Consider the following 25,626-nt stretch of genomic DNA (forward strand, 5'->3'; position numbering starts at 1 on the left):
GTACAATGTTCAATTCAGCAGGCGAAAATACATTCATATGAGTGCAACTGCACCTTTTTTCTCAATGAGGAACATATTTTTCCGACACCCAGCCGCCTTCCTAGTCTACCCCATACCCCTTTTGAAATGTCCCTGTCCACTCACAGCTTGGGTAGAAATTTACCAGTACCTTGAAAAGAGTAAATCTCCAACTATTTGTGAGCAACTACACGCCACTGAGTTTGTGGAAGTTTCTAAACTTCCCACATTAGCCTCACATTGGAAAATCCATTCCCTGCCCCTGGTAGAAGATTTACTCAGCCGTACTATTGTCCCACACTAGTACAGGTAAATCAGTGGCTGCATTAGAATTTGTCTAGCCCTTCTATTTTGAATGCAACCTGCAAGTATAGATGAAATACACAGATTTATTCATCAAGATGAGATGGTGAGGAGAGCCGCAGTGAGCAATCTTCACTCTCATCTCATGTTCAAAATCTCATATAGCTTTTTGCACAAAACAATTCATATATGAGTTAGTAGAGACCTTGAGGTGTGTTTTGAACAGTTCTGGTAGGGGAATATCAGAAATCACAACAATAATGTAATCCAGAATGGGCAATTGATTAGCCTCTGAGATCTTCTCCTAAAACTTGCTAAAGTCCTGTGCTTGCACTTTATAATAATGCAATTGTTATTGTTATTGTTATTGTTATCTGAAATAGCGACAAATCACCAACAGGTCTCTAGGCGCTTCTGACGGATACAGCAACAAAAGATTGATAAGTGAGCAAGGAATCCAGATTATATCAACCTAGTTCAAAGAGAGCCGAAGGCGTCTCTGAACAAAAGTGTCTTCAAAGATTTCCTAAAAAGGAGGAGGTTGGTTTCTTTACGAAGGGGCTCCGGTAGTTTATTCCACATTTGTGGGACCTGGATTGAAAAAGATCTCCCGCCTTTTGTTGCCATTTTGAAGCGCGGACATGACAGCAAATTGGAATTGGAGGATCTTAAAGCTCGCTTGGGGTTGTAGACTTCAAGCCTCTATTTTATATAGGCAGGTGCATGCCCATAGATTGCCTTATGGGCAATGCACAGGCTCTTAAATTCCACCCTTTCCTTTATGGGGAGCCAATGTAGCCTGTGCAGTAATGGGGAAGCGTGGGTCCGTCAAGGCTAGCTACACTCACCGTAGTGGGGACTTAAGCTTTTGAAGAAGTTGCTGCTAGATTTTTGGGCTTGGGAACATCACCAACCATTAGTCAAATGGTCTGTAGATGCTACATGAGACCGCTGGGGATACAAGATGGGCTTTCATCTGGTATTACCTCCTTCGCTAGCATGGGTGACTTGAGAACAACTCTGTGTTGAAATATCTAAACTATCTAAATTGCAAGAGGCTTTGGTCTGGGATCCTGTTGTTCTAGCTTTACCATCTCTATGATTGGGACCCATTTTCTGGACTTACCATACTATTTGTAGAGTGTGGAGATTCCAAGTAGGGGACTTTGATAGAATATCTTTTTCATTCACCTGCATAATTTCAGTCCCAGTCAGAGCTCCTTTCTTGTTGCCCATATGGCTACACTCATTACATCCCTTTATTCTCCCAGCTAACTGCTTCACGATCACCGCTGTTGTGATCCTCTTTCCATGTTCTGCTAAACTATGAGTGTGAAGTGGTGCAGAGGAACAGGCAGTAGAGCTATGGGGTTGTGTGGGTAGCAGTTCCCACCTAATTTAATTTCAGAGATAAGTGACTATAAATGGTTTGCCTGCAACATATGATATCAAATGTTAGTCTAAAGTCTAAGGGCCAGATGTAGGTGGCCAATTACCGGTCGGTAACGGCCGAATTCGGCCGTTACCGACCGGTAATTGGATTTTGAGATGTAGGGCATGCATTTACAGAATCGGTATTTTACCGATTCTGTATTTACCGATTCGGTAAAATTACCGAATCGGTAAATACAGACTCGGTAAAATACCGATTCTGTAAATGCAGATGTAGCTGGCACATGTCTATCCAGAATGGGCAATTGATTAGCCTCTGAGATCTTCTCCTAAAACTTGCTAAAGTCCTGTGCTTGCACTTTATAATAATGCAATTGTTATTGTTATTGTTATTGTTATCTGAATTTTATATAGCGACAAATCGCCGAAAGGTCTCTAGGCGCTTCTGACGGATACAGCAACAAAAGATTGATAAGTGAGCAAGGAATCCAGATTATATCAACCTAGTTCAAAGAGAGCCGAAGGCGTCTCTGAACAAAAGTGTCTTCAAAGATTTCCTAAAAAGGAGGAGGTTGGTTTCTTTACGAAGGGGCTCCGGTAGTTTATTCCACATTTGTGGGACTTGGATTGAAAAAGATCTCCCGCCTTTAGTTGCCATTTTGAAGCGCGGACATGACAGCAAATGGGAATTGGAGGATCTTAAAGCTCGCTTGGGGTTGTAGACTTCAAGCCTCTCTTTTATATAGGCAGGTGCATGCCCATAGATTGCCTTATGGGCAATGCACAGGCTCTTAAATTCCACCCTTTCCTTTATGAGGAGCCAATGTAGCCTGTGCAGTAATGGGGAAGCGTGGGTCCGTCTAGGCAGTCTGAAAATTAACCGTGCTGCATCATTCAAAGTGACCTGCAGGCGGTCAATCAGTTTTTTTGGCAGACCTAGATATAATGCATTCCCATAGTCGATCCTAGAGACTATTGTTGCCGAGACGATGGTTCGGAGCATGTTTAGGGAGAGTAAGGGAACCAACTTTCGCAACTGCCTAATCAAATTGGTACAAGTTCCGACGACGGAGGATACTTGACTGGTCAATGAGAGCTCCTGGTCGATCTTAATACCAAGGCTCTTTACGTTAGAGCATGGTTTTGGGGTCGGTCCAAGCTCTTGGGGCCAAAACAGTTCATTCCAAGGTGAGGTGGTAGTTGAGACCACCAGAACCTCCATTTTATCTGGATTGATTTTTAGCAGATTCGTCGTCATCCAGCTCACCGTGAACCTTAAAATATTCTGGGCCATGGACTGAGCCGATGTTGTGTTATCGATACTCAGCAACAGCTGAGTATCATCGGCATAGTTAAAGACTTTACAGCCCATGTTAGCCAGGGAGTCTATCAGTGGCTGCAGGTAGAGATTAAACAGGAGTGGTGAGAGTGCGTACCCTTGCGGGACTCCACACTCCAGAGCACCAGCCTCAGAGACACGATCTACTAGTTGGATCCTCTGAGTCCTCCCTATCAGAAAGGATTTTAACCATTGGAGGGCCCGACCTTTTATCCCGAACACGGCCAACCTGTCCAATCAGTTGATTGGTTCAGAGTGTAGGCATTTCACCTTGAATTAGGTCTGTGTTCCTTGTCCCTACTAAATGATGCAGCGAGTGTAACATTTTCATCAGCGTTATCATGAGAAGCTCAAAGCTTTGTGGCCAAAGTATGGATTGTCTTTTGACCCAGAGGCGAAATCAAAAGATCAGGCTTTACCAGCAATAAAGAATGCATTTAAACAGGAGGTGTTTGAGATGTCATTCAGTGGAGATATGTAATGCATTGAACATAAAAAATCGCTTCTTCGTTTTCATAAAGTCAAAGATGCATCAGGAGCAGGAGTTTATCTGCTGAATGTATCCAACCCCAACGCCTTGAACTTCTCTTATTGAAAATGGGAGAGCAATTTAACCGACGCACGTCGACATTGCTTAATGTATTTGCTGTGTGTATAAACCCAATGAATTGCAACATATTATGTCCCACTGTCTAGAGTACAGGTCATTTAAGATAAAACATCTGAAACCTTTATGTATTGAAAATAGCTGGATCAGCTCTTGATTTTTTTGTTATGACTATACTTAGATTACGTAAGGTAGCCACTGGGGTTGCCTTATGTTTCAATGTCAGCTAGAAAGGCCTGACTAGGTATCTGCTAATAATTTTGAATATCTGTATGCCAATTATTTTCATTTTTCATTTTTAAGCTTTTGTATTTCTAACTTTTGAAGTATGTTTCGTGTTACAATGTCTAGGATTATATTTTAAACATTCTCAGCTTTTTTTTTGCAGGGTCTGGATACCAACACTGGCCAGGGAAGCCAAGTCGTTTTTCTTGAGCGTGTTCATTTTGCTGCCTTTTAAACCATTTTTCCGCTTTCATCCCTGTATGTCTCCAGAACTCCTTCCTCGTCTAACTAAGCTTTCCTGCATCCTGTTGGTAGGGCATGGAGTGTACAAAGGCTAGCTACACTCACCGTAGTGGGGACTTAAGCTTTTGAAGAAGTTGCTGCTAGATTTTTGGGCTTGGGAACATCACCAACCATTAGTCAAATGGTCTGTAGATGCTACATGAGACCGCTGGGGATACAAGATGGGCTTTCATCTGGTATTACCTCCTTCGCTAGCATGGGTGACTTGAGAACAACTCTGTGTTGAAATATCTAAACTATCTAAATTGCAAGAGGCTTTGGTCTGGGATCCTGTTGTTCTAGCTTTACCATCTCTATGATTGGGACCCATTTTCTGGACTTACCATACTATTTGTAGAGTGTGGAGATTCCTAGTAGGGGACTTTGATAGAATATCTTTTTCATTCACCTGCATAATTTCAGTCCCAGTCAGAGCTCCTTTCTTGTTGCCCATATGGCTACACTCATTACATCCCTTTATTCTCCCAGCTAACTGCTTCACGATCACCACTGTTGTGATCCTCTTTCCATGTTCTGCTAAACTATGAGTGTGAAGTGGTGCAGAGGAACAGGCAGTAGAGCTATGGGGTTGTGTGGGTAGCAGTTCCCACCTAATTTAATTTCAGAGATAAGTGACTATAAATGGTTTGCCTGCAACATATGATATCAAATGTTAGTCTAAAGTCTAAGGGCCAGATGTAGGTGGCCAATTACCGGTCGGTAACGGCCGAATTCGGCCGTTACCAACCGGTAATTGGATTTTGAGATGTAGGGCATGCATTTACAGAATCGGTATTTTACCGATTCTGTATTTACCGATTCGGTAAAATTACCGAATCGGTAAATACAGACTCGGTAAAATACCGATTCTGTAAATGCAGATGTAGCTGGCACATGTCAGAGTGCCACAGGGCTTTAGGAATCGGTATTTTACCACCCAATCCAATTGGGTGGTAAAATACCGAATCCAGGTGTGCATGAACACCTGTGCCATGTGACACACAGACATGCCCTTAGGGCATGTCTGTGTGCCACATGGCGCACATGCCTATTTTTGGGGTGCCAGAGGGTGTCAAAGTGACACCCCCTGCACCCTTGCTAAAATCGGTATTTACCGATTCTGTAATTACAGAATCGGTATTGCCCATTGATTCCTATAGGCTGCAAGGCCCATAGGAATCAATGGGCAATACCGAATCGGTATTTACAGAATCGGTAAATACCGAATCTTAACGATTCGGTAATTACCGAATCTGAAATACCTACATCTCCCCCCCCTCTATTTTACCACCTCTTAAATACCGATTCGGTATGAATCGGTATTTAAGAGGTGGTAAATTAAAATTACCTACATCTGGCCCTAAATCTTTTGCTGTCTGATGACATATGCATTCAGAACATAATCCCTCAACTAACTTGAATAATATTAACTGAAGTCTATAATATGTTCCAAAAAATGAACTCAAGCTAGTGGTTCAAAGTCTTTAAAAGGATAAGAGGCTTGCACTCCGCAGAGTAAAATCTAACTTTAGTTTAACAGAATCAGTTATGAAACAATACCGCCTTTAAAGACATGTCGAAGTACATACAATACGGATGGTGACACTCCAGCCACAATCAGTTCTAATGAAAAATGTCTACTGATACAGCAAAGAGGACTTTCTAGAGATGATGGTAGCACGTTTTGGTCTTTAAACTGATCGAGATACGAGCAGAAAAAAATAAGTAATTGGGAAGTAAGGTTCTCCAGCATAAGCACCGTAACATATTAGAGTTCAAAGATGGCTGTCACATTCTGTTTTTTTTTTCTCTCTTTTTGGGGGCCGTGGCCAAGATGATGAGTGGGTGAGCCGCAAAGACCTGAGCTCCAGGAGCATATTCCATCGCACATCATCCTGCACCCTCTTTGACCCCAGAGACACACCGTCCCTGCTGCTGCTGTGCCCGCGGCAGTCCCAAGAAGATGGCCCAGGCAACTTGCAGCCCCTGAACAGGAGCGACGCTCAACCTGTTTGCTGTAAGGCCTGGGGTCATCCCTGATCCAGGCGCTAGGCTGTGGGAGGCGCCCGCTGCTCAGTCGGGCTCATAGATGCTCTCTCGCACAATGATTCCGCACTGTGCAGAGAGACTAATTCATAACCAGTTGGGGGGTGCAACACAGTTGGCGAGGCCCTCCCTGGGAGCTGAACTAGGACTGGTGAGCAGCTCTGGGGTGTGTGGTGGGTGACCTGGACCACGGAGTCGGCTGAAGCTGGGTGTAGCCCACCCAAACCGTTTTCGACAATTGGACCAGCAATCCTGGAGGTAACCATGCCTATACAACCCATTCACAACTGTGTTGGCTGGTGGGCCCTCGTCACAAGAACCCCAGCCATTTTCATGCTTTGTTGTGTCTGCAGTCAGATCTATGGGGGCATTGGTGAGTACTGACGGTGGCCTCATCGCACTAATGACTCTTTACCCCTCGCAGGCAGCTGGGACTGCAGTGCATTGGGGCTGGGCTCGCTGTCTCACCCAGGATCTTTTGCTAGAATTCCCAGAAGGCACTCGATGCCCCCTACAATTGCTGGACAGACTGGATTCACAATTTCCTGCCACATTGGAAGGGCAGTGCGGCTACATTAACCTCTGGCCCAGCACTGGCCCTCTTCCTCCCAACCCCCTCACCTCAAGTATATACAGTGCACTGGCTGGATATCATAGAAGGGGCTGCATGGTTGGCTCTGCCCTCTGCTTCTGCCTTGTCCCCCCCTTCCACTACTAGTGCTGCCTGTGAAGAATATAGAATATAGGGGTTCCCCCACAATGGTTTGTTGCAGGTTGTGCCGTGTTTTGCAGTCCACTTCTTGGTAGCCTCTGCTGGACCACCTGCCTACCTTGTTCCCGGGGGTCCTCTATAAAAGTGACTAGGATCTGTGGCCGCAGTGAAGGGCTGTGTGCTGTGGGGTGTCCTGCCCTCAAGTGTGCCTGCCCCTTAGATTGTCCTCATGGTATGCCCCAAGCATGACAAGCCCACTGTGGCTACATCTGAAGCTGGAGGCAGCGATTCCGAAGGAAAAGCCTTGTGTCGTCCCTGATGCCACACCGGAGCACTCTTTGTCTGACCATTCTCGGAAATTGAATGTAATCTTGCAGGTGTTTCCTGATATTAATCCTCCCTGAAACCCAAGAAAGAGATTTCTCATGCGCCAAGATCACAAAAAACTGAAAGACCGGGGGGAGGACATGGAATCTACACTGGCTGCGCTCCGACCAGCGGTTGTTGATGCAGACTCTCATATTAAAACCCTCCAAGAGGAAGTGCAGTACCCCAAAAAATGAGTCGAAGATCATGAGAGCCATTCACACCATAACAACTTGAAAATCGTGGGGCTGCCAGAGCGGGTTGAGGGCCCCAGCATTGAGCTCTACCTCGAGGAGTGGCTTGCGCAGACTTCGCTAGGAGGTAATCTATAAACCTTGTTCTCTGTGGAACATGAGCATAGGGTCCCGGGCAGGATGCCCCCTCCGGGGCTCCTCCAAGAATGGTTGTTGCCCGCCTTTTTGATTACATGGACAGAAACCAAATATTGCAGGTAGCACAGGCTTAGGGACCCTGGATTGTTGACAACTCCCATGTTAATATTTTCTTGACTACATTGCTGAGATGCAAAGGGGTTGGGCTATGTTTCTGGAGTTGAAGCGGCAACTTTGAGGTCTGGTCATAAAATACACCTTGCAGTTCCCCGCCACTTTAAAGATCAAGCACGATGATCACACCACCATCTGTGCAAATCCTAATGAATCTTGGGTCTGGCTTGAGGGCTGTGGTGTTACTGCACCACTTAAGGAGAGGGGGGGGAAACGGAGGCTGGCAGGTGTGGAGGGGTCGGTGACCCAAGGAAAGAGGTAGGAGTGGGGGCCCCACGAAGGAGCATGTCAGCCAGGGACAAAGCCTATGCGGTAGATCTGGCAGGTCGACATAGCATATCTCCTTTCCCTTCTTTGGTTGAGATGGAACACCAGGATCAGGTGGTATTGGACAATGATCTGGCCTTGACAGATTTATTGTTGAGGGGCGTTCACTTTTCACCCCTATGTTGGTGGAGGGCTTGCTTTGGGATGCATGTTCCAGGAGGTTACTGGATTGCCTGCCTTGGAACGTGACATTGGTTCTGCCCGAACTGGGGGGTTGCGGTTGCTGGGGACACTGTAAGCACTTACATTTTCCTAATGAACCAACTGTGGGGACTCCAAGCAGGTGATGGAATGGGCAGTTGGACCCTTTTTTCCTGAAGGACATACTGCTTCTATGAGACACTATGCCCTCCATATTATGGTTGGTATTGTTACTGTATGTTATGTGAACTTGTTTTTCTGCATTTTAGTGCTGTTGTCCAAGTGCCCATTGGTTCACTGGCCTGGGATGTTGGCAAGTTTAGGTTGCCTTCCTTTGTTTTTTGCTTCTTTGTATTTTTCCAGATAGTGTGCATGGGAGTGGGGTTGGGGGGGTTCTGGACAGGGCGACAGTGGGCCGGGAGCGCAGTTGTTTACTGTTAGCCATGCCAGTCTTTGATTATTCAGCTAGGGTGCATTACCAGCTAATGACTTGGAATGTCAGGGGCATGGCCAGATATGTCAAGAGGTATCACAATTATCAGTACCTGAAGAGGCGAGGGGTGCATATAGCTCTCCTTCAAGAGACCCATCTCCTTTTCCTGTCCCTGGAGGGGGTGCACAGATGCTGGCATAGTACAGTGGTAGGAACTGTGCATCCCAGATACACCAGGGGGGTTTGATATGGGTAGCCCTGGGGGTGCCCCTCTCAGTATTGCATGCTAAGACCGGCCCGGAGGGGAGGTATGTCAAAGTGGAGGGATTACTGGATGGATTCCCCATCTCCCTAGTATCATTGTATGCCACTAACTCCAACCAAGCACTCTTCTTTAACACCTTAACCGCTGCCTTATTTACTGACAGGCTCGCTCCATGCTATTGGGGAGGCAACTACAACTGTGTCCCTGATGTACTGTTAGACCATTCCCAGTTACTGGTTCCTGGTGCACAGTCTATCTCTTTAACGAAACATCTACAGAAATGGGTGGCCCATACCTAGGTGAAGGAGGCCTCGCACTGCTTATATCTGATAAGTCCTACTACTCAAGTTTACATGACCTCTACACCAGAATTGGCCTTATCTACTGTAGCCCTGACACACTCTCCAGGGTCTCAAGTGCAGAGTACCTGGGGTGAACCTCCTCAGAGCACAGCCCACTCCAGCATTCGTGGTCTTGAGGTTGGCAATGACCGAGAATACCGACATGCCACCTATCTGTAGCGGCCATACAGGACTCAGCATTTAGGGCAACTCTTTCTGAACAGCTAGATCTGTACTTTGCGAAGAACAAGGGTACCGCTTCAGATGTCAGGATCAAATTGGTTGCATTAAAGGTGATGTTCAGGGGTTTGGCTATCAAAACGATTTATGGCTCCACATTGGTATTTAGGTGGAAACTGTGCTGGTTGGAAGCAGAAATCAGGGTCCAGAAATAATTTCTGCCCATGAACCATTCCGCGAGTCTCCTGCTAGCGCACACAAGACTCACGCACAATACTGCTTTACATGACTTGGGTTTCCTCGACTAGAGGGAGCACATAGACAGGAGGGTGATAAAGTGGGCATCTTTCCACTCTGACTACCCGAGAACACCTATCACGGCCATCCGAGACATGGCAAGCATTGTAGTCAACTCTCAGAAAGCAGTCAACTCCGCTGAAACTCCTATTATGACATGCGGTATACAGTGCCAGTAGCAGATGACCTCCCCCCCCCTGTGATTTGTTCCTTTTCTTGATGCACTGTAACTTCTGCAAATGCTTGAATCTCACCAAGCGGAACCAGATGCTCCACTCTCAGGGGAGGAAATCCTATTGACAATTAAATAAATGGCAACTGGCAAGACTCCGAGAGCAGATGCTGACCTGTGGAGTTCTATGCTGCTGCTGCATTGCAGCTCACCCCACGGCTCCATCAGGTTCATGAATCTGCGTACTCACCAGTAAAACTTCCCCAATCCCTGAGGGAGGTGGTGCTGGTCGTCCTTCCCAAACCAGACAGGGATCCTTTGCTATTGGAGTCTTATCGCCCTCTGTCATAATGCAACATGGACTATAAGATCATTGGGAAGGTGTTGGCCAACAGATTCAAATCCATGGCTCAGCATCTAATAGACCCGACCAAAACAGCTTTATCCCCGGGAGGAACACCTTTCTAAATCTATGACAATTTTTCATGTTAATGGACTGGGCGAGGACATCAGGAACTACTCAAAGGGCCGACTCCCTTGACATACAAAAGGTGTTTGACACTCTAGGGTGGGAATTCTTGCAGGAGGTCCTCCGTAGACTCGGAATGGGACAGTGTTTTTTGGCCTGGGTGTAGCTGCTCTATAACACATCGCTGGCCAGAGTGAAGATTTGGTGCTGTTGTATCGACCCCATTCCGCATTGAGCAGGCACATGGCAGGGTTGTCCCTATCACTAATCACCTTTACAATGGCCACGGAGCCCCTGGCATGTGCTCTCCATGCTAATGCTCCAGGCTAGTGTTTTTGGGTCAAGGATCAGTGGTATGATTTAATTTATGCTGATGATGACTTGGCATATCTCTGAAATACTGCGGACAACATCATATGCCTCATGGACCTCTTATGCCTTTTTGGAGATGCATCAGGTTTCAAAGTAAACTGGGATAAATCCCAAATCTTCACACTAACTGTGACCACGGAGGTACAAAGAAGTGTACTCCCCAATACTCCTCTCCCCTAGATACTTTTAAATACCCGGGGGTCAGAGTGTCCCATTCTGACAAACAAGTGGTGGATGATAACATAAGAAGGGCACTGGAAGTGGTAAGAAGCTCTCTGACTTTTTGGTTGAGCCTTTCATTTTTAGCCATCTCCAAAATGTTAGTTCTCTGAGACTATTATATTTTCTTTCCGCCATCCCTGTCACATTGACCAAGGGGTTCTTTTCAATGTTGGTTGCACTGATATGGGCAAAGAAAGGCGCATGGGTGGTGATATCTAAGCTGTATACCCCGCTGACCGAGAGTAGGCTCAGGGCCCCAAACTATGAGAACTATTATACAGTGGCCCAGCTACAGTGGCCAATATGCCGGCTAGCTGAATTGAATATGTCGGAGCTGGGGCATTGGTTCGGAGGAGCGTCTCCCCCTGAGGTGTTACAGTTGTTGCTGCGATGTGGGGAGGTCATTCCTAGAGGGAGAGGCAACATCCTTATTCAGCTGGCCAGAACGTGCTCGGACATCTACACTACCAAATGTCATACATATACATGCTATGCACCAGATGTACCCATCTGGGCAATGCCTTGTTGTGCTACACACTGACAGGGAGTGATCCAGTCGACTGATGCAGGCCTAACCACATGGGGAGAACTTTTTAATGACAAGGTACTATACATGTTTGAGGGTCAGCTAGATGACTATGGTAGCTCCCCGGACTCCTTCTTGATTTACGCAGCTCTCTTGTGACACCTACACCAGGTTTGGCATTGGACACACGACGAACCTGAGACCTCACAATTTTTGCAAACCTTACTTACACATCGGCGGCAAGATGGGCCATCACTAGTCTATACAGGTCTTGGTGCATAGACAGTGGTACCCCACTACAGACACTCAGGACTTATCGGGAGACAACGCTGGGCACATCACTTGCAGATGGGCGGTGGGTGCAGTGTCTCGGAATGGTTAAAACTGTATCTACCAATTCTCGACTTAAATATATCCAGTTTCATTACCTACACCACACTTATCTCACCCCTCCACCAGATAGCACAGATGTACCCAGGTGTGCAGCCACCGCAGACAACTTTATACACATGGTCTGGGATTGTCCATTCATCAGCATGCATTGGGACGTGGTACTCAGGCCTTTTTCAGAGACACTGGGCTCCCACCTGATAAAGAGCGCGTCACTCTGTTGTGGCTTACCACCCATACCGCTAAACATAAACCTTCCAATAAATTTGTGGACCTGGCTTTAATTCTAGCCAAGAGAGTGATAGCCATGAGTTGGAAGTCCTCCCTTTCGCCCCCTATACAGATGTGGCTCTCCGACTTACGCACTGCAATTCTGGCTGAGCGGGGTGTAATGCGTAGACTAGGAGTGGGGTGCAGTGGATCAACCACACCCCCAGACAGGGAACGCTACCTCTCTGTGGTGTAGGACAAGTCTGACTAGAAGCCACCATGAAACCCCTAGATCTTCATTGGATGCTTACTGGTCCAGCAGGGCACTGCCACCACCAGAGGGTGCCCCTACCTGCGCCCTCAGGGGGATGCCCTCTGAAGGTGTTCCTCATACTTCTTCGCCACTCTTTTAGTTCCCTGACTTTCCTGCCTGCTTCCGCCTGCATCCCTCTTCCGCTCCCTACTCCGCCCCCCTGCTCCCTCCTACATACGGAGTGCCCCTTGCTTCTTTCCCTCATGGAGATACTCCTCTCTCTCATGGGGGCGAGGGTATTATCTCCGTCCCTGTCCCCTTCCCCCTAGCCCTGACCTAGAGCTGCACGCCTCTGTTTGCTCTTCTTATGTATGTGCTGTAGTTTTTATTGCAATCAGGCAGCTCAAGGCAGCAACAACAAACTCTCGGACACTGTGAACAAAGCAGAAACAGTTCATTTATGTATATAATGGTCAGTTGGGCAAGCCCGGCCCTGTGACTTAGACTTTAAAAGGCTGTAATGTGCTCTGATCTTCCAATATGTCGTAGCTGTTTGTGATATTCTAATGCCAATAAAAACGTCTTTGAAAAATAAATGTTTGTTCTCCTTTTGAAAGTGGCTCTCACTACGTGGGCACCAATTAGTTTAGGAAAAATACACCAGGCCCTCACCATTTTGGCTTCCACCTGCATTCAATATTAATTATGTTTAATTAAAATGTAAGATATAAATGTTCTGAATGACTAAATGGAGGAACCATAAACGTACCTAATACCTATATTTCTCTGTCATCATTGACCCCCGTGACAATTCCTCTCCTACTCTGACCAAAAGTATTCGTACTGTATTGAAGTTCCTGACAGATATAGAGGGGACATATTGGGCTCCATGGAGGTAGTGACCTTACCAGTGACAGCATTCTATCTGGCATGATTTTCACTGGTTCTTCTTGGAGCGTATGCAAATTTCCAATGTCATCCAGCGTAGCCAAAGAAGAAAACTCTTGTATGATCTCTTTCATGCCACTTTGGTGGTAAAAGATACTGTTCTACTAATGTGGATCAGTATCTTACATACATACACAGTTTAATCATGTATTCTGCCATTAATCTGTTTCTCAAAGGATAAATGGCACATGTTATGGCAGATTCTACAGCTCTCCCAGAGGCTGGATTTCTTTGAAATACTGCCACACCCATGTTTTGCTTTTAATTGGTTACTTGGGCAGTAAGATACATGAAAGATTCACAGCTTGTGGCACCTTGCCGTGACCTTCCATGCAAATAGTACATAATTATGCTGTGCCTTCTCATTGGGTGTATTTTGCTTATTCTAGGTACAACTACATCTCTTTTATCTACTCTGCTGGTTCCTTCATATCGTCTGGAGTTGAAGACTTGGGCTGTACATCTCGGGTACATGCGGCATAATTATAATTTTTCACTACACTAGGTTTAGCTATCATTGGTAATTTTTTAGGCTATACTCAAAGGCGGACACGTAAATTTGTGTCAACTTGAAATTATATGTAATTGTTTTATGAAATTGATTTGAGAGCTTGTCCAGTACAAGCGAAAAGTTTATAAATGCTCCACACAAATCAACAAAATAATCGGGCAACAAATTCAATGAGTGCTACTTGACCTCTGTCTTACTCCTTTCCTGTTGACTACAAATCTGCTGATAGTCATATCTCTCTTTTATCTCGACGGATGAGCTTCATTTCATTTAATGACATCTCTTTTTTTATCTTGCAAAGTGTTTAAGAGATAAGATGGCTACCTGGTTAGATGAAAGAAAATAGATAAGTTTACAACTGTTTCGCTCCCTCACTGCCCGTGACGTTAACACCTGGAGGTAAGGTTGTTCAGTCAGTTAGGCAATCAGTTTTGTTATTGAGTTCTGATAGAGCCAATTCAGCATTTCCTCCTTCCAAGGATGACACAAAGTAACAACAAATTAGATATTTACACAACGCTTTCAAATTATTTAAACTTGTGCACCTCCATACACAGTGTATGGAACGCGGTAGCCACACAACATTAACTATAACTTGTGCCTTCTCCATGCATATGCTGCTTAAAGCCTTTTATATTATATTAGTTATACCAACTAAAATAATAGCCTTCACAATAACACTTATAGCACCTCAAATCCCATGATTTGTGAAAACACAGTGAATGTCAAAGTGGCACGCTACAGTTAATGTAGCATGGCTACCGAGTTCAATATTAAAACAGAAAAGTTCCCTTGGTATTATTTTGTTTGTAGGTTTTCACAGTCAGTCCCCTAATCTGATCATCTATACTTTATGGACCTATTTCATCTAATTAAATCTCATCTTTGCCGTGTTACAACATTCACTCACCAACCAAATATAAGTAGAACCACAAAGAGGCACTGTGTTCAGTAGAGATATTGAACCTAACAACTCCAAATGTACATTTTAAGTTGGTTTATTACAACAAAAAATATAAAAAAATTAAAAACATCATATATTCAGTTCTTCAGAGAAAGATTTTTTCTTTGCTTATCATTTCATAACACCTCATTAATTGTCTATAATAGGTTAACATACACTGAAAACCTATACCTTACAGTAAATGGTATCACTGTTCAGCATGACGTTAAAAACATAAAAATTACAATGATCATAAAACCACAGAGGTTTGTTGTCGACGCATTTCGGTGGGTTCTGCTTTGCGCACCACCTTCCTCAGGACAATTAAAAACCAACACAATAATCTTTATTTAAAACTCTTACAGGTTCCCTGTTACACTGTCAGGGGGGCTAGAGTGTATTTCACCAAATTTCTTAATTTTGGCAACCTGACTTATGGGGTCAGATATGAACTCTACAGCCACCCCAATTATATTTCTCTTCACTTCAGTTTTCTTGTATGCCAGGTCGTCGTATGTGTTCAAAACCATTAATAGTATTCACTTTTTTTTTGTCTCTTTTTAAATAGCGTATGCCCGCATCCAATTGGTGCATCTTTCTTTCATCTGGGTATGATCAGTCAGTATAATGGGATATAATCAATTGTCCCTTGATTCACCACAACGTGTGTCCGACAATCGTTTGCACCAAAAGAGTCTCTGACTGATCATACCCAGATGAAAGAAATTGCAAAATACCTCAAAATTTCATGAAAGTACTGTGCCAACAGATATCACTACGTTGAAATGCTTTACAGGTTAAAAAATACCTACCCTTCTTACCTGTTATAGCCAAATAGGGTCCTCTGCACAACATAGTGTGTAATCCTACCAAATTTCATGGAAATCCGACTGGGTGTTTGGCTGGGACATCTGAGTACAAACTCTATGCAAAAATGTATTTGTGCCCAAACACATTTTGGGATCCCCTTTTGCCTTTATTCTCTCTTGACAAGTCACCGCAAAACTTTCCATCCTCTAGAAATGTCCAAAAAGCAGTACGTCGGGAAGATTTTGTACTAATGCGTCAAACTATTGCAGGTTATTAATAGCAAAAAATATGATAAATTCCTGTCTCTAATAACCCAAACTATAATTGCAGAGTATAGTGGACACTCCCACGTATGGGGAATCAGCTAAGGGCTGCTAATGGGCACACATTGTCAGACAAAATGGGAAAAGAAACTTTTGACAATGGTGTAAGGGCAAGTAATATCGATTATTTGCTTGTCCCGCTTAAGTTGTGGAGTACTCTCCTTGATATGGAGGTGGTTGCTCGTGTCGAGAGTGACCACAACCCTCTCTCGGCATCGTTTAATTTGGGACTTCATAAAAAGAATGAGGTTCCGGGAGAATCAATTTTGCCTGATTTGGTATTGTCAAACGATGAGCGCCACCTTAAGTGGTGCCAGGTTGTGGGGCATCAGGAAATTATTTCTGATATTAGTGAGGATCTGGAAGGAGCACTAGCAGCTATTGAGGAGGCCACTTTGTTTGGCCATTCGCATCAACCCCTGAAGGAGATTCCTAATAGCCTGTTTGCTAAATTAAAAAAATACTTTTGCAAATCTAACTTTTGCAAACCTAATTTAGGCAGTAGATCCCAGACTAGAAAAGAAGAAAGCTGGTACAATGACCTCTGCCGCCAAGCTAGGGGAGATATAGGCCTTGTTTTAAAGACTAAAGACCTAAGGAAAATAAAGCTGGCCCGCACAAATTATAGACAAACGCAATATGTAGCAAAAAAGGAATGGGAACATAACTGGTGGCAAGATCTCAAAATGGCATGTAAGTCTAAAACCCCCAAATTCTTTTGGAATATTTTTAAATGAGAAAGGGGAGGTCATAGAGAGAACCCTCAAAATAATGTTGACCAAAACTCATGGGTTGAGTATTTTAGCCCCCAATATGCTAGCAGTGTAGCTGATAGTAGCTGGGGGTGTTCGTCGATGCCTTTTATAAAGAAGCCACTTTTACCTTAGGGGAAGTGGACAGGGCACTAGACCTAGTTAATGAGGGTCGTGCTACAGGCATGGACTGTGGAGGAGTGTGGCTCAATGGTTAGAGCGGCAGACCCTGATGCAGAGTTCTGGCCAGGGACCAGGGTTCGATTCCTGCCTCGGCGGGGTCTCGGGCTCAATTTCCTCAGACCTGTTAATTATCGCCTCGGTGCCTATTCTAATCACGGGCCCCATGCTGCAACTCTGGGCAATAGGTTGCTTAAGCTCCACACCAGCCCCAACAGCGCTAAGGATGCCTGGCTTCACCCTGGGGGTACCCAGGAGTGGACACTTCACAGGGAAAGCCCGGAGGGGTTCCCCAGCGGTATGAGTATCAGCGCCAGGAAACCGCATAGGCGACACCACAAGGTGACCGTCTGGTGACAGTGCGCTCTAAAAGTACCATGACATTTACATTTATGACTGTGTGCCCGCAGACATATTTTTGAATAACAGAGCCCGCTGGAGGATGTATATCCTGTATGTGGAAAATGCCATAGCACAAGGGATGGAGGTACCCCAATCATGGAAAGGTGCAGCGATAGTGCCAGTGTACAAAAAAGGGGATAAGTCGTCAGCAGCTAATTATAGACCGATAAGTCTGATCGACTCGATCCAAAGATTGTGGGCCGACTTCTATTGGGCAAAATCCAGTCCTGGATGGATGATGATAACATCCTTAGTCATCTCCAGGCTGGCTTACGCCCAAAAACAAGCACTATAGACCAGGTCTTTAGGTTTATCATGCTATACTGGCGTACGGTGATCTTGGAGAAAGGCACCCTGTACGCAGTCTTTGTTGACCTAAGGGCGGCTTTCGACCTTGTTCCGCGAAAAATTCTGTGGCAAGTCCTTGCAGGGTTGGGGATGGCGCCTGAGCTGTTGAGCCTAATCGTCCACCTACATAAGGATACGTTCGCCTGGGTTCGGTGGGGTCGTCAGGGAGAGGTAACAGAAACCTTCCCGGTTGAGCAAGGAGTGAGACAGGGTTATGTCATGGCACCGACCTTGTTCTTGCTCTTCGTGAACGGGGTGGCTGTGTTCCTCTCCCTGATCCCGACTGATGCCCCGGCTATGTGTGGTGAGCGGGTCCCGATCCTCATGTTCGCCGATTATTGATTGATTATGTCAAAAACGCCAAGTGGGCTCAAGCGCTTGAAAGCGCTTTGAATTTTATTGTCTGAAGAGAGGTTTTGAAATAAACACGGCAAAAACAAAGTTTATGGTCCTTAACGGCCGTACACCATCTGGGCCTGCTAAACCCTTCAGAGGAGCGATGTATATGAATGGCGCCCCGCTAGAGCGTGTTGACGCCTTCCCCTATCTGGGGTCACACTTCAGAGAGATCTAGGGTGGACCAGCCAATTAGATATTGCAGTATTAAAACATCACCAACAGGCTGGCATTCTTCTGAAAAGGTTCAGCTTATCAACAACAAAGCCCATTATCCCAGTATTGGAAATCTATAGGATGAAGGTGCTAAGCTCGACATTGTATGGTGCCGAGCGATGGGGTTTTCAGAATTTGAAAAATTTGATGCTAGCAGAAAATGAATTTTTGCGCAAAGCAACTAGCGTCCCTATAAGTACTCCTCTAACACCTCTAATGTGGGATCTTGGACAAAAAGCGGTCCAGGACCTTGCCTCTCTGCTGCCTTTGCTGTACTGGCGACAACTGTGGACCACAGAGGAACTTCAACATTACGCACAGGGTTTAAGGGAGATGATGACAAAAGATGGCTGCCAAAAAATCCACTGGCTGAAGTCCATTCGGTCCCTACTAATTAGGTTGGGACTGTTAGAGCTATGGGACGATCCGATAAATCCTGCATTCCCTTCCAAGAAAATTCTGAAAGTAAGCTATTGGGAGATGGTAAATGCAGAAGTATGTATAAGGGGTTTTTCCTCACACCTAACAGGCCGCTTCCTAGAGTTTAAGGCCCAACCGAAACTGGAACTGTATTGGGATGCCATAGAGAAAAATCAGGATCGCAAACTCTATTTCCAATTTAGAGTAGGCTCCCTTCCAGTTAGGTTTTTACAGCCAATTGGGCAGGGGAAAACGGTATGGATAAATGCCCTAAGTGTGGTGAAGAACGAGAAACAATAAGTCATTTCCTCTTCTTTTGCCCCTTATATTCTGCACCCAGAGCCATGTGGGTTAAGCCTATCTGCAGAGTGATTGGCACACGCAGGCATGCAGAGGCCTTAAGAATTTTAAGTACTGACCCCTGCCCTTTAATTGCTACTGCTATGGCTAAATTTTTGAAATGGGCTTGGGTAATCCGTATGCGCCTTGTTGCGGAAGGGCTCTGATTATTGATTAATTACTACTGTTGATTGTGTGGAAATATGTGGGCCTACTCAACTTATGTAAATTATGTGCAATACCCCCTGTTCTGTTAAAAATGATGGACTTTGTTTTATAATTTTAGATTTTATGCATTTAAAATAATTGATATTCGGCAATTGTCTATAGCAGTTTAATTCATTCTTAGATATTTATTGAATTGTTTTTATTGGAATTTTATACTGAAAAACTGTGGTTCTATGTATGTTTTTCTGTACGCTTTTATGACTTAATTGTCGAATAAAGTATGATGATGATGGACACTCCCACATCCACTTACAGACCCACACAAACACTCACCTATGAAGTCACAGATTCACTTATATACTTATGCACACTCACAGACCCACTCACAAATGCACACACACTCAAATACCCAATCACAGACCTATTCAAACACTCACACACCCACTTATAGACTCACACAGACACACACACCCAAATACAGGCCTACACAGATACTCAAAAACCCACTCAAAGACCCACTCACAGACACACTCACACACCCACACCCACTCACACACACAAACACACACCCAATCACAGACCTATTCTCACTCACCCAATTACAAACCCACAAAGACACTCACAACCCACTCACAGACCCAGTTATAAACCCACTAACAGACACACACACCTACTCACAAACCCACTTGGACACTCACACATCAACTCACAGACCTACACAGACACTCACAAGTCTACTCAGACAAACACGAGCAGTCATAGACCGCTTACATACTCACACATCCACTTACAGTTCCACCCACCCACTCACAGACCCATTCAGACTCACACACCCAGTTACAGACCCACTTGAACACTCACACACCCACTCACATACTCACACACCCATTCACAGACCCATTTACACACTCACACATCCATACAGATGCTCACACACCCTCTCACAGATATATTCACACACCCACATATGCACTTACAGACCCACACAGTCTCACACCTACTCAGATAACCACTCACCCACCCACTCACAAACCCATTCAGACAGTCACACACCCAGTCACAGACCCATTCACACACTCACACACCAAGTTACAGACCCACGCAGACACTCATACCCTCTTGCAGATTAGGTCACACCCCCATTCATACACCCACACATCCATTTACAGACCCACACAGACAGTCATACACCCACTCACATACTCATTCACACACTCACAGTCACTCACAGACCCATTCATACACCTAGTTACATACACAGATACTCACAGATCAAATCGTATACTCATTGACCCACTCACAGACTCACAGACCCACTCGGACCTTCACACACATACTTACAGACCCACTTATACACTTACACACCCACCTGCAGACCCACACAGACAGTCACACACCCACTCACAGACTCATTCACACACACATACCCAATTACAGACACACAGAAGCATACACACCCAATTAAAGACCTTCTCACAGACCCACCCACATACTCACACACCTAGTCGCTGACCCACTTATGCATTCACACACTCATGGACCCAATTACACACTCACTCAGACACTCACATACCCATTCACAGACTCACTCAAAGATCCTTTCACACACTTACTGACCCACTCACAGACTCACACACCCACTCACAGACCCACTCACACACAAATATACAGACCCTTTCTGATACTCACACAGCCACTTACACACCCACACAGACACTCACACACCCACGCACCCAATCACAGACTCACTTACACACTCACTTACCCACTCACAGACCTCCTTGGACACTCACAGACCCACTCACAGACCCACACAGACACTCACACACCCACTTACAGACCCACTCATGGACTCACTCACAGACCCACTCACACATCCAATCACAGACCTATTCTCAATTTCACACACCCACTTCCAGATTCACACAAACACTCATACACCCAAATACAGGCCTATACAGATACTCACACACCCACTCATAGACCCACTCACACACCCACTCATAGAACCATTCACACACTCACATACCCAAATACAGACCTACACAGATACTCACATACCCACTCATAGACACACTGAAATACCCACTCACATTACCATTCTCACTCACCCAATTACAAACCCCAAAATCCACAAAGACACACACATCCACTCACAGATCCACTTGGACACTCACACACCCACTCCACAGACCCACACAGACACTCACAAACCCACTCAGACACACACTGATCCACTCAGACTCATACAACCATTCAACTACCCACTCAGACACATACACTCACAGACCCACTCAGACACTCATACACCCACTTACAATTATAGACTGCTTACACATTCACATACCCACTTACAGTTCCACACAGACACTCACAAACCCACTCACAGACCCATGCAGACTCACACACCATCACTGACCCACTCAAACACTCACACAGCCATTCACAGAACCATTTACACACTCATACACCCACACAGATACTCAAACACCCTCTCACAGATATATTAAAAAAATTGATACTTGTATAGCGCACTACTCACCCGCAAGGGTCTCAAGGCGCTTGTATGAATACCGCTGTGGAACCCATCCTGGCTTTCCCTGTGAGGTGTCCACTCCTGGGCACCCCCAAGGTGGAGGCCAGGCATCCTTAGCGTTGTGGGGGCTGTTGTGGAGATTAAGCAAGCTATTGCCCAGAGTTGCAGAGTGGGACTCCATGATTGGAATAGGCACCGAGGCAAGAATTATCAGGTCCGTGGAATTTTGAGCCCAAGACCTGCCGAGGCGGGGAATTGAACCCTGGTCCCGGGCTAGACCTCTGCATCAGGGTCTGCCACTCTAACCATTGAGCCACACTTCTCCACTAATTCACATACCCACATACCCATTTACAGACCCACAAAGTCTCATACCTACTCACATACCCACTCACTCACAAACCATTCACACACTCACACACCCAGTTTCAGACCCACACAGACACTCATACCCTCTTGCAGACTTGCTCACACCCTCATTCACACACTAACACACCCACTTACAGGTCCACACAGACAGTCATACATCCACTCACTACTCATATACTCATTAACACACTCATAGCTACTCACAGAACTACTCACACACCTAGATATATACCCACACAGATACTCATAGACCCACTTACAGAGCAAATGACATACTCATTGACTCACTCACAGACTCATGGACCAACTTGGATATTCACACACACACTTACAGACCCACTCAGAAACGTACACACCCAAATGCAGACCCACACACACATACACACTCACCAACTCAAACACCCACTCACAGACTCATTCACATACTCACACACCCACGTACAGACTCATACAGACACCCAAACACCAACTTACAGACCCACTCACATACTCATTCACATATGCACCCACCTAGTTACAGACCCACTTATGCATTCCCACACTCATGCACCGAGTTACACACCCACACAGACATTCACATACCCACTCAGACTCATTCAAAGATCCCTTCACACACTCATTGACCCACTCATAGACTTATACACCCACTCACAAACCCACTCAGACACTCACATACAAATAAACAGACCCTCTCTGTTACTCACATAACCATTTACATAATCCACACAGACACTCACACACCCAGTCACAGACTTACTTACACACTCACACACCCACTCACAAACTGGATAACTGACTCACACACCCACTCACAGACCCACTTGGACACTCACCCACCTACTCACTCACAGACCCACTTAGACACCCACACACGCACTCACCGACCTACTCATGCACTCACCCACAGACCCACTCACAAATCCATTCACAGACCTATTCTCATACTCACACACCCACTCATAGATCCACTCACACACCCACTCATAGAACCATTCACACACTCACATACCCAAATACAGACCTACACAGATACTCACATACCCACTCATAGACACACTGACATACCCACTCACAATACCATTCTCACCCACCCAATTACAAACCCCAAAATCCACAAAGACACACACATCCACTCACAGACCCACTTGGACACTCACACACCCTCTCACAGACCCACACAGATACTCACAAATCCACTCAGACACACACTGATCCACTCAGACTCATACAACCATTCAACTACCCACTCAGATACATACACTCACAGACCCACTCAGACACTCATACACCCACTTACAATTATAGACTGCTTACACATTCACATACCCACTTACAGTTCCACACAGACACTCACAAACCCACTCACAGACCCATGCAGACTCACACACCATCACTGACCCACTCAAACACTCACACAGCCATTCACAGAACCATTTACACACTCATACACCCACACAGATACTCACACCCACTCACAAACCCACTTGGACACGCACCCACATACTCACTCACAGACCCACTTAGACACTCACACACACACACTCACAGACCCACTCATGCACTCACTCACAGACCCACTCACACATCCATTCACAGACCTATTCTCAAGCTCACACACCCACTTACAGCTCTATACAAACACTCGCACACCCATTCACTGACTCACATGCCCACTCCCAGACCCACTTGGACAATCGCATACTTACTCACATACCCCCTCATGCACTCACTCAGACCCACTCACACATCTACTCACAGACTTAGTCATGAACTCACACACCCACTTACAGATCCACACAAACACACACACCCACTCACAGACCGACTCATATACTCACAGACCCACTAACAGACTCACATGCCCACTCACAGACCCACTTGGACAGTCACACACCCACTCACAGACCCACTCAGATACTTACACAGCAACTACTAGACCTACTCAAACACCCAGTCAGGGACCCACTTACATGCCCACATACCAAATTAACAACCTGCACATGCACACACCCATTCACAGACCCACTCACACACCCAGAACCCACTCACAGACAGACACCCACTCACAGACTCACTTTAACACTCCTTCACACACCCACTCACATACTCACTCACCCATTCATACATTCACATACCCACTTACAGACCCACACAGACAGTTATGCACCCACTCACACAACCACTCACACACCCACTCACAGACCCACTCAGGCACTCACCCACCCACTTATAGACCCATTTACACACTCACAAACCCAGCTACAACTCACACAGATACTCACACTTCCACTCACAGACTCACTCACACACACTGATCCACTCAGACTCATACAACCATTCAACTACCCACTCAGACATATACACTCACAGACCCACTCAGACACTCATACACCCACTTACAGACCCACACAGACACTCATAGACACACTCACACCCACTTACAGACTCATTCAAACACTCACATACCCACTTACAGACCAATAGATGCTCACACACCCTTTTACAGACCCACTCAGACACTCACAGACTAACTTACACACCCACTCACAGACCCACACAGACACTCACAGTCACATACAGACCTGCACAGACATTCTTAAACCCACTCACTCACACATCCAGTCATATACCCATTCACACACTCACAGACCCATTTAAACACTCAAACACCGACACAGACACTCACACATTCTCTCATAGACCCATTTACACACTCACACAACCTCATGTGCAGACCCACACTCTTGCATACCCATTCACTCACCCACTCACAGACCCACTCAGACACTTCCACACCTACTCACAGAACCATTCACAAACTCACACACCTAGTTATAAACCCACACATCTACTCACAGACCAATTCACACACTCACTAATCCACTCACACACCCACTCACACATCCACACCCCCACTTACCGACCCACACAGATACTCACATACCCACTCACAAACTCATACACACACTCACATACCCACTTCCAGAGGCACTCACACACCAACTTACAGACACACTCAGACACTCACAGAGCCACATACATATTCATGCATGCAGTCACAGAACCATTCAGACACACACCCACTCACAGACCCACACAGACACTCACACACCCAGTCTCAGACCCAAACAGGTACTCAGACACCCATTCTTAGACCCATATAGCCACACACACGCACCCACTCACTGACCTGAACAGTGACTCACAAACCCAAAATTTAAAAAACCTTACAAATTCGCTAAAAAACAAAGGTTCCAGGGACATTATAGTTATGAAATAACATTAAAAATTCTTAGAAAGTCACTGAAAAAACCAAATGTTATAGGGATGTTATAGTTAGGAAATAGAATGAAAAAAACGTAGAAATTCACAGAAAAGAAATCAAAGGCTAAAGGTATGTTATATTAGGCTCAGATTGTACAATCAAAAAACCAAAGGAATTCAGGAGTTACTTTTTCCTGAGCGAACTATAATTACACCACTGCAATGTCACTGCTTCTGACCTCACATATTACATCACTAATGACATGGTCAGTGACATCACTGATGACATCTCAAATCTCGAATAACA

This window comes from Lissotriton helveticus, chromosome 8 (assembly GCF_964261635.1).
Source record: "Lissotriton helveticus chromosome 8, aLisHel1.1, whole genome shotgun sequence".
NCBI classification, from domain to species: domain Eukaryota; kingdom Metazoa; phylum Chordata; class Amphibia; order Caudata; family Salamandridae; genus Lissotriton; species Lissotriton helveticus.